The sequence below is a fragment of the Syngnathus typhle genome, linkage group LG13, assembly GCF_033458585.1.
Source record: "Syngnathus typhle isolate RoL2023-S1 ecotype Sweden linkage group LG13, RoL_Styp_1.0, whole genome shotgun sequence".
Classification (NCBI taxonomy): Eukaryota; Metazoa; Chordata; class Actinopteri; order Syngnathiformes; family Syngnathidae; genus Syngnathus; species Syngnathus typhle.
This window is the reverse complement of record NC_083750.1, coordinates 12,292,215-12,306,829: the sequence shown is the minus strand read 5'-3', so window position 1 is coordinate 12,306,829 and position 14,615 is coordinate 12,292,215. Positions and strand designations below refer to the sequence as shown.

The window sequence follows — 14,615 nt, the reverse complement described above, 5'->3', positions numbered from 1 at the left end:
TACTTCCTGGATTTGACGCTAGTCAGTCACAAAGCAACTAGTGGGAAGAGAAGCATACACGCAAATCAAGTGAACCCACGCTGCCTGTGTTTAATCGCCTGTGAACTATTCGAGAAGTCATATGACATTTTCCTTTAATGCTCATGCACTGAAAAATGAGCACTGCCCTGTGTCACGCTGTTGGGAAATACGAGAAAGTCCTAGGCTTGCTTTAGATTGCAATAGATGATTCATCATGGGTCTTTGATTCACTGCCTTAGAGATTTCCGGGGTCATTTTACTCAATAGCAAATTAAGACAGTTGGAGTCTATCACTGCTGATGACTTTGGGCGAGGTGGCAGGTTACATACTGGACTGGCTCATGTAGCCAAAGAACCAGTCACACTCATCTTCAGACCAATTTGAGTCTTCAATAAACAGAACATACATGCTTTTGGAATGTGGTAGGGAACCACAATACTTGGCCCAAACCAATGCAAACATGGCGAGGACAGGCATGCCAAGTCAGAAGTGTGAAGTGGATGTGCAACCCAGCCAACCTGGTGCCACATGAAAATATTCTAGAAGATTAAATATGTCGTTTCACATTTGAACTCCAGAAATGTAGTCTTTTGACCCTGGTTACTCTTTAAATTAAACTAAAAAACAAACAAAATATGATCGATATTATTGTGCAATATTCTATTTGTTATTATAATCACTATTATCATTATATCATCACTAGATCATCATTATATCATCATTATTCTCATCCATATCATTCTCATCAGTATCATATTCTTATCATTATTCTCATCATTATTATGCTCATCATTGTTACTATGCTCATCATTATTATTCTCATTCTCATCATCATTATTATTATTGCAAAATCACTCTTGCTTCTTAGTGAACTATATTGATTGTATCAGCACTTTGCTGAGACCAGCAAGTTGACACCCTTAAGGCAAAACAAACATTATGAAAAGCTTGGTGGCTGGAGGCAGAAAGTCCGGGCACGGATGTGAGGTGGACACACAACACACCAGCGGTGAGAAGACAAAGAGACGCACGCTAACACTGGCTGTTAGAGCTGATCAATTTCTCATCCCCTCAATAATAGATGTGACCAGCACTAGCTGAGCACTATCTGTCAGGCTTGGCTGACCGAAATACAATCCCCAGTGGGCGCAGCACACACACACACACACACGCATACGTAGGAACACACCTGCCAGCTTGTGTGCAATCCCGAAATATTACATTTCAACACACTCCGCTTACTTGTTTGATTACTTCTAAGCTAACCTTGGAGAGCTTGACAGCACAAGAAATACAGAATGAAATTGAATACAAGATGGCGCAGGCTTGACTCGGGCCGGCGATGTCATCTCCGTGGTCACACACTGATGCACTCTCAATCATCAAATCAACTTGATCCATTTCAAATGCAATGAAGAAAAAAAGCGCCGCATCTTTTTCTCTCCCTTGTGCCACGCGCTGGTAATCTGTCAGTAATTAAATAATAATTCAAACAGAAAATCTCAGACACACCTTTCCAAGCAATAAATGCTACACGTATTAACGTGCTAGTACCATCAGCTTTCCAGATAGCTAGCGGCGAGCATGGAGGTGAACATGTTGCAGAAGTCTCAGTGAGTTAGAGCACAACATGAGCGGGCTCTTGCTCAGCCCATATCTGTCAAGACCCCCTTGTGTCGCTTTACCCAGATGTGTCACACCGCAACTCTCCCATATGCGTGGCATATTTCTTTTATCGCCAGCTGTTCCCCTGCAAATTAGTTTTCGCCGAAAGATGCGGGAAAAAAGTCGCTGCTCCTACGCAGACTTTTATCATTGCGACATTTGCCGTAATGGTTGGCACGATTCTATAGAGAGACTGTGACGAATGAAGAACATTTGCTCATGTTGATGGTCTTGGGACAACAACTGAAAACATGTCAGCCCTAACTACATCAAAGGCAGTGAAATAATTCCATAAAGAGTCCACGCGTACGTCAAATCCAATATTAGGGCCGCGCCGTGCGACAGTTGAAAAATCGGCGATATTGTCAGCCTTGAAAGTGTTGGAATATTAAAAAGCACAACATGCACGAGGCGCTTTGTAGGAGGACGCTTTGTCGGCATCACAGCCTGCGCGCTACTGAACAGAAGGCGACCCACTGCATCACATTCAAGCGTCTCATCGTGACAACTCGGCCAGCAAATGCTCAAAAGCGTGAATTTCTAATGTCTATTATTCACTGAAATGAATTGTTCATTAAATATTGCTTCATCTGATGAAGCCACTAAATACAAGTACCGTATTTTCCGGACTATAAGGCGCACCTAAAAACCTAAAATCTTCTCAAAAGCCGACAGTGCGCCTTATAGTCCAGTGCGCCTTATATATGGGCTAAATTCCTAAATTCAAACTGGCCCGAAGCATTGTGTCATGAAATCAAGCATAAGTGGCCTGCTGAAGACTATGAATCATGAATCAAAAAGACTATGGATCATTATTTTGTGATTATAAAGTCATTTGTTGCATCTGAAGTTGAAATAAAAAAGATAAAATGGAGAATGATTTGATTTGGATTAAAAATTTGACATGATGCATTAATGGTGCGCCTTATAGTCCGGTGCGCCTTATAGTCCGGAAAATACGGTATTAATGACTGGGTGCAATTTTGGCCTCTCGCACACGTTTCAAGGTAAACAATCTCTGGCTAATGTAACATTCCAATAAAGAAGGAATTAGTCTCACGCTAGCTGGCAGAGCGGCAGTAAGCGGAAAGATCTAAGCCATATTCAAAATAAAGACTACCTCATCTGACGAAAAACATCTTCTGTTTTGTTGAAAAATAAAAATAAATGAATACTCATCAATACATGAACACGTCATTCGTTCATTTATTTTTGACTCAAATAAATTACAAATAAAAATGAATACATATAAATGTATTTCTTTTTGAGTAAAACAGATAAAATTGCATCTGCATTTTAGTCACGATGTTCAAATGAAGTAAATCCTAAAGACTTTCCTTTCACAATATCTCTATATTCGTCCCTCTTGTTTGCTGGCTAACTAGCAACCCATGTACCTCTTCGTTGAAAAAAAGCCGTGGTTTTCTGGTTTCTCGTATTTGTTGGTATATATGCCCACGGCAGAATGAAGGTCAGAAACTCACTTTTTAAAATAGTAAAGATGATAGGAATACCCAAGACTGCATCATTTGAGCAACTCAACAGAAGGCCATCATTTCTGACAGCACTCGTGCATTTTACATGAAATGTTAGCTTTTGCCTTTCTGGCGAGAGGTAGGCTTTTCAAATCAAATTGGAAAGCAAGGTCTTCCAAGTTCTGTTTGCTTGACAGTCGCCATTATCATTGACCATAATGTCAAACTCAAGTATGAATGTTTATTCAGCGGTCTCATTTCATCCCATCTCCACATGGGATGATGATCAACACTGATGTTGGCTCATCAGCTAATTACCGTCATTTTCGGACTATAAGTCGCATCGGAGTATAAGTCGCACCAGCCATAAAATGCCCAAAAAAGTGAAAAAAAAAACTTGTATATGTATATAAGTCGCTCCTGAGTATAAGTCGCCCCTCCACCCAAACTATGAAAAAAAAACGCGACTTATAGTCCGAAAATTACGGTAAGCGAAACAGCAGAATGTCCACTGGGATTTGAAGTTCCGAGAAGGCTTTGACCGTGTGCGTCATATTTCTTTTGTATACGACATCCTGATGATTTATTTCCCTGTATTTGAAAAGAATTGACTTGGGCCATGAGAGCAAAATGTGTTTTTGAAAACGTCCACGATGTCGTCGGAGTTCAAATCCAACCTACAGTATTTGTTCACTCGAGTGTGTGTGCATGATTGCGTGTCAACGTTTCACTTGAATAAAACTGGCAGCTTGCCCAGAATGTTCCACGCTTTTTTTTTCCTCCTCAGTACTTGTGTACTTCTTTATTCATCATTTACCGAGATGTGCATTTTGAAAATGTGTTGATAATATGTCAATTGGTCTTTTATCATATTTCATTCTTACCACAAGGTAATGTGAGAGACCGGTAAACAGGAATTGGATAAGAAATAGAAAAGTGGCATCAGGAAAGGCTTCCGATGCGAAAACTGAAGTCACTCACTGGGGCTCCTATCCCTGATGGGATGCTTCGAAAGTGGCAAAAACGTCCCTACTCTTTCAAGAACGACAGATACTGCATGTCCTAGTTTTATTTACATACACTGTTATGATGTTTAAATGGCCTTCCCGGATAGAGCCAAGAAGAAAAACTAGCATGTGCAAAGCTTGACAACCCAGACACAAAAGTAAGTTGGTGTCGGCTTTATAACAAACACACACAAAAAGATCGAAAGAATGCACAATGTGGTTTAAGACCCGATTCGCGCCCTGTTCTGCCGTACCGTGTTCACCATGTAGGCCAAGTCCAAACAAATGGGATGCTAGTGCAATCACGAGCAAGTTGGTGTTTGAGTGCGACTGTGATAATTAGTCTCAAGATGGTGCATTTGTCGAGACAAGGTTCATAAAATATAGAGGCCATTTGGCAAGCACTCAAGAACAAATTTGTATTCAGAGCGGGTGGGGCCTTACGCAAATGCCGCTCGGGCTGTTTAAATCTGCCAGTGGCAACAAAGAACCTGGCCAACCCAGGTGTAAAGGAAGCAACCTTGGTGAAATCCACACTTCTTCATTTGTTGACTTGGTTGCCAAGGGGACCCTGTAGATCATCATTAAAGGTTTCATAGACAAATTGGGGCCCACGCAAGGGAGCGACGACCCAAGGTCAGAAAAATGATAATGATGTTTATGAAGTCTGAATCCACCAAATGAGATGCATCTCTCTCTCTCTCCTAGTGCCAGTCTGTCATGATTTAAGATGTGCGCTAGCAGCTTTTATAATGTGCAGTGTACTCCAGATGATTCAAGAGGATGTCGACCCCAAATTTTTCTTCGCAATGTTATTATACGTGCTCCCCGCTCGTCGAAACGTGGCATTGTGATTGATATTGCTTTTGTGGAATAGGAGTTAAGCAGCCAAATTACCGTAAATTCCGGACTATAAGCCGCACCGGAATATAAAACGCACTAGCTAAAATTGGGGGATATTTTAGTTTTTTTCTTATATAAGCCGCACCGGACTATAAGCCGCACGTGCACACGCATACTTTAACATTTCTTTCTAAACATTGCCTGTGACGAAGGGTTTAGAGCCCTTTGACGCAGGTCACCTAGCGTGCATTCCTATTAAAGCTCATAATAGTCACAAGCAACACAGCTAGAATAAGCAGCAGCCATAGTAGTGTTTCAAAATAGTATTTTTGTTGTTGTTTTTTTCTTCAAGATACCGCAGTGTATAAAAGTGATCAAGTCATCACAAAAAAAATCCTTATATAAGCCGCACCTGACTATAAGCCGCAGGGTTCCAAATTTTGGAAAAAAGTCGCGGCTTATAGTCCGGAATTTACGGTAACGTGTTTTTAATTGATCTCAGGAGGCGGCCATTTTGCCACTTGATTTCTTTGTTCATCAGTTTGGAGGTTTGTAGGGTATTTCGAGCTTCTGCCATTAGAACGAACACATCGTTGAAAAAGTCAAAACACTGTGCGTGTGGAGGAGAAAACGAACTGCCAGACTCTTTGACATTGAAGTTCAAGAAACAACGAGTCAAACCAAAACGGGACAAGACGACGTGACAAAATGGCTCGACCGCTGCTGATCCCACTTGAGATTGTTCCTCGGGATTTGTTTTGGTGTGAGTTGTGTATGCTTCCACCAAAGAGACTTCATCATTCCTCACGAGAGTGTGTTCGACGAGGATAAAAGAACGTGTCTGCGTGTGCTTTTCGGTTGTTTTTTTAGGATTTTTTGAGACACTTCAAAAGGAGCAGCTTCAACAAGGGGGGCTTTAGAAGAAAATATCAATCTTGGAAAGTAACTGAGTACAAATATTTTGTAACTCAGCAGAATTCTCATATCCTTTATTTATGGCAAGCCTCACGATGTATTTTGACGGAGGAAGCTTTTATGAAGACCCCTTTGCAAAAGCATTCAACTGCAGGGCGAAAAATGCATGTCAAAATCCAAAATGTATCCATTGCACACAAGCAGACACATATTCCCGCAATGTCATATTAGGAGATTATTGTCCCAGGCTGCCAGCCCTCCAAGCTCATCTGCTCAGATAGCATGACACTAATCACCTCATTTCAAACCTGCTCTCTTTGCTTATTGCAGCAACGCAGTAGGTGACCTTGGGTGACAAATATAAATTCTAACGTGTATACAAATGCGATGCCACTTAGCTCCAGGTGGGCTCAACCGTACTGCGCATCCATCCTCCCACCAAACGGGAGATGTATGCACCGGAGAGAGAAAAAAAATAAAAATACTTTGAGCATTTCATCTGCTCTTTTTATTCTAGAGGCATTAATGATTCATAAAAACAAGACTTTTTGATTAAAGTATCAAAAGGAAAAAGGGGAAGTTTTAAGAGCGGAGACTTGCCACATCTAATTGGACCATCCTTTGACAGCATCAAACACTCGGAGGGATTGAATACAATGAGACACAGCTGGAGTTCGAAGCTACGACACAAGCAAGCATTTATTCCGTCAATGTTTATGATCGACGTCGATTTATAATAATCAACGCACACCCTGGGGGATTAGACGCTGTGTAAAGCTGAGACAGAGTAAACATGGGCATCCAACTGCGGTTGACCACAATTATCACAAGAGTTGTCTTATCAAACCCGAATTGCAATTATATTCTCGGTGGTTGCACGCTCCCGCAGGGCTTGGAGTATCGATGATTCATTTTGTGTTTTATCAGAGAAAGAAGAGTACCATTAAAAAGAGATCAGTCAGCCACCAGGCATGAGGACTCGGCGACTAATTGCCCATTCATCAAAAAGCTTCTTCAAGTGGATCGCGGGGCTGAAATATCGCACGTGACGACTGAACCACAACACATTCATTTCAATATTGATGAAGTTCACGCTCTGAAGCGTGACCCCCCCCGTGAAGAGCCTCGGAAGAGAAACAGATGCGCACACCTGGCCGCGTGCATAGATACGCTACGTTGTCTTAACGTGCTAGAGTGATTCGAAGAATTATTCAGGCGAGAGAGTTTGGCAAAGGGATGGAACAAATAATCTCTGTGGGGTTATCAACTCTGCAGCCAAATCTGTTTTAAAAAAGGCCTTTTAACGGTTTCATTTCACAACATGGCCAGCAGGCTTTTACAGGAATGGAATATTGCGTTCAAATGATAGCAGACTTGACGTCTTGTCTTGAATGTCTTGCCGCTATCGGGACTCACGCAGATGAAGCGTTTATCTTAGGATGCATCCTGACTCTGATTGTTTTTAGAATTATACAAGCTGCTTCAAACACGTCTGTGAACATCTGTATCCATCCATCCATCCATGCATTTCTCTTTTTTGAGCTTGGGCAGTTTTGCCCCTTTTTTTCTCCTTTTCCGAACTGCTGCATCAGCTGGAGCTCAACACTAAACCTCTGGCCCTGAGGCAGGGGGGGAAAGAGGCAACTCTTGCGTGTGTGGCAGCTACTCGGCAGCTTTAACGTCGGCCATTAAAAGAGGCATATGTGGCTTTGATTGCAAGTGCACATTCATCGGAGCTCTTTTTTTGCAAACGGACTGATCGAGAAGGAGCGGTCGGTCATAAGGTCCATATCAAAACTCAATGGAAGCATGAAACTGCTGTGTCAACTTGAGCATGAGAGCTTTACAATGAGAAACATTCCCATTGTGTGTCTCACGATGAGGACTAAATTGCTGTGACGTAACAATGGTTGAGAGTCTTTGCGCTACGCCCTGCTCATGGACCTGAAGCACGACTTGGGAGCTCCATTCCTAACTTGGCTACTTTTTGGCACGTATATTCTGCATATGGCTGATGGTAACTTGCAGCGACAGCCACAATAGCTGTTAAATGATGTAACGGACATGGGGCATTAGCTGTGGCATCCAATTTCATTTGTGCTTTTGTTAATGAAAAGCGAGAAGGAAGACAAGCAACACAGTCAGAGCAGACGATAAAAAACAAATGATGACCGTGAGCACTTGCACTACTTAATCATGACGTCTCCATCTATCTATAATGTATCTCTGGTATGGATTTTCTTTTTTTGTACATATTTAGATTTGCTCTGTCCTTCTGCGGGAGGTGAACAAACCGTTTGTGATGCCACGTTTGTAATGCTTTGCATTCCTAGCCAGAAGTGTCCTTCAAAATATGGACTACCTGTGTAAAGCAGATATTTATAATGAGGAGTTTGTTTCGACTTTTTCTTTTCTCTCTAAGCTAACTACCGTAAATTCCCGACTATAAGCCGCAACTTTTTTCCAAAATTTGGAACCCTGCGGCTTATAGTCAGGTGCGGCTTATATAAGGATTTTTTCCGTGATTTTTGCGATGACTTGATCACTTTTATACACTGCGGTATCTTGAAGAAAAAAACAACAACAGAAATACTATTTTGAAACACTACTATGGCTGCTGCTTATTCTGGCTGTGTTGCTTGTGACTATTATGAGCTTTAGTAGGAATGCACGCTAGGTGACCTGCGTCAAAGGGCTCTAAACCCTTCGTCACAGGCAGTGTTTAGAAAGACATGTTAAAGTATGTTATTAAAACTTTAAAAAGGCTTTCTGTGAACGGTCTTTCCTTGTAAAAAGACGCGTGTGCACGTGCGGCTTATATAAGAAAACACTAAAATATCCCCCAATTTTAGCTGGTGCGGCTTATAGTCCGGTGCGGCTTATAGTCCGGAATTTACGGTACTTGCTGAGTCCAAAGCCTCACATTCATTTATTTGAAACAGAGTAAATGATAGGAGCTGCTTCTACTTATGGAATCCTTTTTGTTACGAGCTTAAAATGGCTTATTTCGAGGCATTTTGTTCCTGTCAGTTGCCCCCACAACTTGGGCCAGTGGCATGAAGTCTCCCAGACTTTACATGTCCATCTCTACAAAGAAGCTCTCTGTGCTTTAAGTGCTACCATGAATCCCTTCATCACTGTCATACAATAATTCGCTATGTAATGTGCTTTCAAGTCCCTGAGAAGCACAGCGACAGACATGGTCTTCTGGAAACAATTCCAGCCAAGTCAGTGTCCTGTAGGAGCAGCTATTTAACACAGGCATGAGCTAATTACCCCGGTGTAATGCGGCAATTTACAAAAGGATGGAGAGAATTCTTAAGGTGTTTGTATGTCAGAGGTGACAGATTATACTGGAGGCGTCTTTACAAAATCCCAAACACATATCTGTGGCTGATATGATAACATGCAGCGGCGCAGATGCACATTACCACCGGCCCACACGTTCCACCTACAGAGGAAATGCTACCTCGGGCGCATTGAGTGTCTCACAGAATTACTGGCGACATTGATCAATGTGAAGCAAAACAAATGAACACTGCAATTAACAGCAGAAAGTGCAACTAAAAGCCACGTAAGGAATTCATGTGTGGAAAAAAAAATCTGTTTTACTCTTTGTTGTGCCTGAAGCACTGATAAACTGTGACTGGAAAAATGTATAATTAATCCAATTTGAATTCAAATATCTGTTTTGAATCAGAATAGGCATGATTAAGAATTGAAAAGTGCGCTACGCTACAATGTACTTTTCAAATACACGAAAGGAAGTTTCATGGTGTACAGCACAGTGACATTCATCATTATAAATGGGAATATTTGAAGCTTACGTGAACATCGCTTGCAAATCTCAGTCCCCTTCCATGATGATTCTCCGAGGACTGTTTTCCTGTAACTATAGGAGAAGGTATATCAAAAGTAATGTAATGTTATTAGGAGAAAAAGAAGCCTTAGCCTGAAATGACTTGTGAAAATATTAGCTGCTTAAAATCTTGTTTTAACGGCCTAACTAGCAAATCATTCATGCTTTTGTGTCAGGGCTGTTGGGATTTGAGCATTTTGGCTTTTTTTTTTTTTCCCAAGTGATGCCCTCAAATGTTTTGGTTCACCTAAAATGCAGAACTCAGTCAAATCAAATCAGTGACTAATAACATAACCTCATTTCAGATTTGGAATCATTTCAGAATATTTGCATGAATAAAATGTTTTCAATTTCTGTGCGTCATGTCATATGGTGGGGTCCAGTTGATTTTGGGGATGCAAAGTCAATTTGAAGTTGAGTGCATCTTTAAAGTCACTACTAACACAGAGCTTAGAGAAAAGAACGAATCCCCTAAAATAACGAAACAAGTCTGCACTGCAATGACTGATGTTCACCTTTTGATAAAAATGTTTTTTATATATTTCCCGTAAGGTTCTCAAACGTCTTAATATGGGTAATATTTAACATTTCATCCCAAATAATTCCAGAATATTATTCTAAACTTTGTGGGCCTTACGTCGTGTGACTTTCTAGTCGATTTGTTTTCAGCGCAGGGGGAAGCATTTCTAAATACACATTCACACTAGGACACACACATTTGGCCCTGGGCATCCTGCTGTCTTTCTCAATAGCGGCGTCTCCTGTGAAGAGAGATGTTGAACTTTTCTCGCCGGAGTCCGCCTTCATCTCGCCCATCTAAATGACCGCCCGACTCGGAACCGAACGCACCCGCGCCTGCACCGATCCGATGATATTTGCAACACGGACCGCCGACAGGTAGCAAAATACAAAATGTGCTTCCAGATAAGCCTTTGATTATGTATGACTTTTCAAGCATGGACAAGGTGCATTAGACTGAAAACAATCAGACCGTGACCGAGCGACACCATCTGAGGACGGCCCCCCGCAGATAAAAAACATTCCTCCGTTCAAGCATATCCTCTAAATGACTCCCTCTCTGCCTTTCTCCAAGCATCCATGTCTCGACACAACTCAGGAGGAGGTCGCCGTGTCCCGCTCTCACCCCAATCTGGGGAGAACGTTGCATCATGAAAGTAAAAGAGAAGGTTTGATCCTTTGTAACAGAACCGAGGCCGACCTTTGATGAATCGCAAGCTCTCACAAGGGAGCATCTGCAATCACGCGTCTTCACCTCCCTTGATTGATCACCGTCAAAAGGGATGGCGAGGAAACGTGTCCCTCGTCATTTTTTTGCATCTATGAGAATTTTAAAATGAGCAGCACACACTGGCTGGAGGGGAGAAAAAAAAAAAAACACACTCGTCAGTCACTCTTCTCGAGTAGGTAATTGGAGAAGATAAAGCGGAGAACCCGCTCGGTGCAAAGTGGGTGCCAAGTCACAAGAATTTTCCCTCCCCCCTTCAAAAGACCGACACTTTGCCGAAGCTTTTATAATTTGGGCTGTTTCTGAGATTTAAGAAGGAACTGAAGGGTTCTCAAGATCTCCGAAATTGCTTATTTCTCATCCTATATGAATCAATTGCAAAGCTATCATTATGTTCTCACTGGTCCTTGGGGAGTGTTCATGTCTAAGAATTTGTTTTCTCATTTCGACAAGGCGGCGCTGTCCGATTCATTGCAAAGCATTGTCATCTAATGAATGGCGCACGTCCGTCGTCTGGTGAGAAAAGTCCCCCGTGGGTGCTCATCTTGGGGGTTCTCCCACTCTCATTTGGAAGGAATCAAAAGCATGCTGATCATTTAGCACATTTCCTGTGTGCTTGTGCCACCATTTGGACAGGAGCGCTTTTCCAAACAACAAATGATGAGAAGCAAACTTCATAAAGGCTGAATAATTGAGAAGAAGCATCTACTTGTCTTTGGTAGCTATTTCTGCAGTCCTGGCAAAACATTACAACCAAAGCGGCAACTTTTTGAAGCATACTTTAACATCTCTCACTTTCTTCTTTATCGCACAGATATGTTCTGATCTCCCCCCCCAGGAGATGGACTTCCATCCATGGCTTCCATCCATCCATGTGTGACATCAAGTCCACTCATTAAAACCAAAATGTAATTATTTCCATGTAATCAGCAGAATTATTGACGATTAATAATAACTCATCATTGGTCATTATAAAGTTTCTAAACGTGTCAAACATGTGGATGAAGACTCAAATATGGCCGTGATCTGGTTTCCATTTGAATGAACTTTTGTTTCTATTGTATTGAACCTAGACATTTGTTTTCATCGAATGATATCAAATCGATGTTGGCTTTGTGAAATTGAAATAATGACATACTTCACGCTCGCTGTCATTGAAATGACTTTTCTCGCAGCGTGCCGCTATCAATCTATTTGGGGGAGCGAGCGGGCGCTCTTTTCTAATTCGATGTAGCCATGAAAAATTGCTTGTTGCCCAGCATGGCCGCTAATGGAGATGTGAATAAAAAAACAAATGATTAGATGACTTTGCCCTAGTGGCAAGCTGCATTTTAACTGCAGAGCCAAGATAAAAGCAGATGATGAAGCGCATGTCACAGCCATTTCGCTAGTGAGTCGCAAACTTTGATGGGACGAACGATTTAAATATCGTCTCGGGTGGCGGGGGGGTTCAGAATGGTCACTTTGTAGCAAGGCTCCAGACTCTGTTTAAAATGCAGCCTGTTTCCATCCTTTAACTATAGCTTCAACCTCGGTAGCAGTTTAGTTGAAACTAGCTTTTGGATTGTCCATGTCATCTGTTTCTACGCAGGTTCTCAACAGCCACACGTTTGTCATTTTGCAGTTTCCTTACAATGACCGTATACCCTCATATTTCGGCTTGGAATAAATTATTTGTAAACAAAACACTGAGCAAGGCAAAATGAAAAAGCATGCATTCATACATCATCCAGTTAAAACAAGCAAGCAGCGCCATGACATTGACACAACTGTATAATCCATGAGCTTTCCACATACCTAAACATGTCTGGCATTGATCAGAGTCATTCGACTCATTTATATGCATGTTGTATGTGATTTCCCACATTAGTTTTGACGTACCGTAATTTTCGGACTATAAATCGCGTTTTTTTTCATAGTTTGGGTGTGGGGGCGACTTATACTCAGGAGCGACTTATATACATATATATATATATATATATATTTCACTTTTTTGGGCATTTTATGGCTGGTGCGACTTATACTCCGGTGCGACTTATAGTCCGAAAATGACGGTACTCAACGAGCGACTTTCAGAGCACAGCTTTCCCTCTTGAGAATGGAGCCAGCTTTCAGAGTGGAGTGTATCACAACCATTCTGTGCCCCCCTGCAACATCAACAAATTATATATAGATGTGGCACAACCGCTTTTCTTGCTCTTACAAAGACAAGGTACACGGCGGGCTGTAATAATCGATGCAACCTGAGAAAATAGGTCATCAATTCAAGCAAATGAATTTCCCAGAGGCTCAATAGAGTTTCTACGGGTGCCACAAACACAAACAGGAGAGCGTACAAATGAGTCTTTTGCACAAGCATCAATGACTTCAATCCTCCGGAATATGAGGCCAAGTACTTATTATAGGCGACTTCTAGGGTCACATAATAAATGGATGCAATCCGGCGGGGCTTTTGGAGCCGATCAAGCTCATTAGAGACGCGATGAACCGAATGGAAATAGCGCATATGGGCGGTGAGCAGGTAAAAATGTTCTGGCCCCCCCGGGGCGGCGCGCGGGGGTCGCTGCTCAATGTGTGACAGTCAGTCCGTGAGCTGCTGCTGTTTCTCGGTCTCTGGTGACGGTGGCTTGTAGACAAGCGTGGGGGGGGGGGGACTCCGTCTGTCCTCTTTGCGCGTAAAATCCGCACCATGAAAGTGGCAGCGCTCTTGTACGTTATTTCTTTATAATCAATAAATACTTGTAGGACGATTTAGAACAGGCTGCACATCGCCAAATGGTTTTGGACAGAACCTAAAAAGATGCGCCAGCGGTCAGGTCCAGTGGATTCCATTTCTTTGGATCGGATTGACTTTCGTTCAAATGTAACAATCACGCCGATGTTGAGTCATTTGAAAAGTCGAATCCATCTGGGGTAATCTGGATCTCGCAAATGCGCAAAAACGCAGCGTCAAAAACACACATGACTTCCAAAAAAAAAAAAAACATCATTCTACGGTTTGCGTTCCGCAAAGTGTCTGCGCCGCATCTTCATTTAAAAGGATTCCTTTGCTACGGAGTGATGAGAGGAGGAGACAGAAAGAGGCGAGAGTCCCAGAATTGTTAACGAGAGGAAACGGAGTCTGACCTCTGCTAAACGTGCACATGATGCCAAGAGGACGTGCAATTAGTTGGACAAAGTGGTCGTTGCTTTACCTTAGACGGGAGATCTTGGCGTAATAGTCTCAAGTTGCCGCGTCGCGTCAGTATGCCCCGCTCCGCTCCTCTCCTCTCCTCTCCTCTGCTCTCCTCTCCTCGTTTCTGTCGGGTCCAACCAACAGGGACGCGCGCACAGACTCGCTTGCTCTATCTTGATCTCACTCTCTTTTCCCCCCCTTCCTCTCTACCAGCACGTCTGCTCATTGAGCGTTCTCGTTATTTGAATATAATAAAAGGAATAAGTCGTAAAACGGAGGGGGACTCTAAGATTTATTCAAACCTCAGAATATTACGCATATGATGGCAGACCTTTTAGTTTGGGCTTTATTAAACACTCCTGAACGCTGGTGAGATTTTCTTATTCTGCTTCTAGACATAAAGTTGAA

General features: G+C 42.3%; 1 protein-coding gene across 1 annotated transcript in view; it reads right to left on the bottom strand.

The window, feature by feature from the left end:
* LOC133166101 (uncharacterized) overlaps positions 1-14,349 on the bottom strand; it is a 96,954-nt gene extending 82,605 nt beyond the window's left edge. The window contains exons 1-2 of the mRNA XM_061296104.1: positions 14,227-14,349; positions 9,755-9,819 (exon numbers count right to left, since the gene is read on the bottom strand). The gene's annotated coding sequence lies outside the window, so the exon portion shown is untranslated. The remainder of the gene's footprint in view (positions 1-9,754; positions 9,820-14,226) is intronic.
* Positions 14,350-14,615: the final 266 nt, after the last annotated feature.